The sequence below is a fragment of the Neophocaena asiaeorientalis genome, unplaced genomic scaffold (assembly GCF_003031525.2).
Source record: "Neophocaena asiaeorientalis asiaeorientalis breed wild unplaced genomic scaffold, Neophocaena_asiaeorientalis_V1.1 scaffold344, whole genome shotgun sequence".
NCBI classification, from domain to species: domain Eukaryota; kingdom Metazoa; phylum Chordata; class Mammalia; order Artiodactyla; family Phocoenidae; genus Neophocaena; species Neophocaena asiaeorientalis.
Window position 1 is genome coordinate 968,120 of NW_020174693.1, and position 2,645 is coordinate 970,764.

General features: G+C 41.3%; 2 non-coding genes across 2 annotated transcripts; both read right to left on the bottom strand.

Moving 5' to 3' along the window:
- Positions 1 to 697: 697 nt before the first annotated feature.
- TRNAW-CCA (transfer RNA tryptophan (anticodon CCA)) lies at positions 698 to 769 on the bottom strand. The gene has a single exon. It is a non-coding gene; the product is annotated as a tRNA-Trp (tRNA).
- A 664-nt stretch (positions 770 to 1,433) lies between these two features.
- Positions 1,434 to 1,505, bottom strand: TRNAD-GUC (transfer RNA aspartic acid (anticodon GUC)). The gene has a single exon. It is a non-coding gene; the product is annotated as a tRNA-Asp (tRNA).
- Positions 1,506 to 2,645: the final 1,140 nt, after the last annotated feature.

A 2,645-nucleotide genomic window follows, 5' to 3' on the forward strand; every position in this document is an offset into this window, starting at 1 on the left:
GCTATGAGAGATTAATAGTTGAAAGTGGTACCTGATTTGTCACCACTCGCATTAATTGGTGAAAATATAAAAGATGCATTGGTATCACTTAGGTCCAATGGATTCTAGCAAGTTTTTTCAACAGTTTCCACCTTTATTATAAAACATTTAGTAAAGAGTGGGATCTGGGGTCAGTCACGCGGTTCAGAGTCTCGGGTGGGACTCCGTTTCATCCGTAAGCGTGTACAATGTGCACACATTGCAGGGTTGTCTACAGTGCCTGGCACATGGGCTAAAGCATGTAAACTATTACACAAAGTTAGAAACTACCCTGTTGGACTTGCTTTCCGAAGGCAAACGAGTCTAAAATTGTTTTTGGAAAAACAGCTTGTACGGTATATGTATCGTATGTTTCCTGTTAAGGACCACCATGGGCTGATATGCCCACGAATGCACAACAGTAATAGCCCACATCTCTATGCATTATGCACTTTGAATGACAGAGAACTCACAAGGCCAAACAGTAAAAAAAAAAAAAAAAAAGAAACCAGCCTTAATGTTTCACGATATATAGTGATCCTCGTCTTTTTGCAGACTAAGGATTACTGGGATAACATTTGAATGAGTAAGATTTAATCCTAAAATCAAAGGCATTTTCAAAAAATGGCGGGAATACATCTAGCTTTATAGAAACCAGTGGGCCTAAAAATAAAAACCATGACCCCGACGTGATTCGAACACGCAGCCTTCTGATCTGGAGTCAGACGCGCTACCGTTGCGCCACGAGGTCCTGCTGGGCTGTGGCTCACGCAATTTCTTAGGACTCCGGTAACATGGCGTCTCTTCCGGGCACGCCTCGCCTTGTCTTCCATTCTCTCCCTGCCCCTCCATCAAGTTTAGGTCGGACTGGAGACTGATTCTTTTAGTGCCAATATTTTCCTCACAGCTATCCCTCTACCTAGGCAAGGATGGAACTAGCAGAGGCGGGAGAATGGAGTTTCCCTTTTAGTCGAGTCTCCAGGGTCAAAGGACACCGGTCCTTCCTCTTCTTCTGCAAGCGATTTCCGTTCTAACCTGCCCGGCTAGGGGCGGAGACTCGGCCCTCATCTTCCCCACCCCCTCCCCGTTCAGTGGGCTGAGTTCGTGACCTCCGTTTGGAATTTGGCGGGGCGCTACTGCGCATGCGTAGGCGTTTGCCAGCTAGCGTCAGCTACCGGCTGGGAGCGCGCAGTGGGTTTTTAACGAACGTTTTCGTCTTTCTTAATCCTTCTGACAACAGTGTAAAGCGTTTACTCTCGGAGTTGACTTTTATCTCACGGTGAGCATTAAGCTTAAAAGTTACCACTTTGAAATGACGCACTTATAAAAAATATCCGCATGTTGTGTTTGTCACCCATGCTGGGCAGTTGAATTACGCAGAAAATAGTAGTAGTGGTTAGTAAAAGTGAACTTTTCTCCCCGTCGGGGAATTGAACCCCGGTCTCCCGCGTGACAGGCGGGGATACTAACCACTATACTAACGAGGAGCTGTTCGTTTCTTTTCTCTCAAGTCCTACTTCAAGGTAAGGAGAGATTTCCCCTGCTACCACTCACCTGCGAGTGTGAAAATAGCCTGTTGCTCCTCACATTATCCATTCTGGGCGCCTTGGACTCTTTTCGTCCCTGAAAATAGTAGATGGTTTAGAATAAATGAAACAAAATGCGCTTCCAGTTTTAGTGATGGTGAACTGTTGAACATAGTTTGCCAGGACTTTTCATGCTTTCCAGATGATTTAGGTTTCTGGCGGGAGATTTTTGTTTTAAGTGACCAAGAATACCGAGTTGACACAGGGTTTTTTTGTTTTTTAATTTTAATTTTATTAGAGTATGGTTGATTTAGAATGTTGTGTTAGGAAGCAGAGTTTTACCTTCACAAATTTATATATTTTTTCTTTAGTCAAACTTCAAGGGTATCATGGTTGCCAGATGTCAGGGGCAGTCGGAGTTGCCCCACAGTCTAGTGCCTCTTCAAACTATTTGTAAGCTTTTCAGACACAAAAGGGCTCACGCAGACCAAATGAAATTTTATTAGCTGATTTTTCTTGTATTTAGGTCTTTTTCCTGAGGCGTCTACAGTTTACTCGGAAATGACAAACACTTAAATGGTTAAATAATAATACATTTAAATAATTCAAAACAAGGATGTGCCATTGATTAAACATAGGGTTAGGAAAGTACATTAATATAATAATTTATATTATCCTGAGACTTTTCATAAACAGGATCAAGCCTGTTCCCAGGGGGACCAAGAGGGCCTCACTTACAAACTTCTAAGGTTAACTCTAAATAAGTGAATTTATAGAGTCACAAACTGACATGATTAAATGTCTTTATTATAGAACTTAAACTTACGTGTCTTAAGAAATCCATTCCTTGTACTAGGAATTAGTATTTTTATAGATCATAGGTTACATGGTGTTTTCCATCTGATGAAAGTGATTTTAGATTTAAACGCAGACATTAAAAAATGGCAATTTATTTTTTTTTATAACATCTTTATTGGAGTATAACTGCTTTACAACGGTGTGTTAGTTTCTGCTGTATAACAAAGTGAATCAGCTATACATATACATATATCCCCATATCCCCTCCCTCTTATGTTTAAAAAAATGGCAATTTCTGAGGCC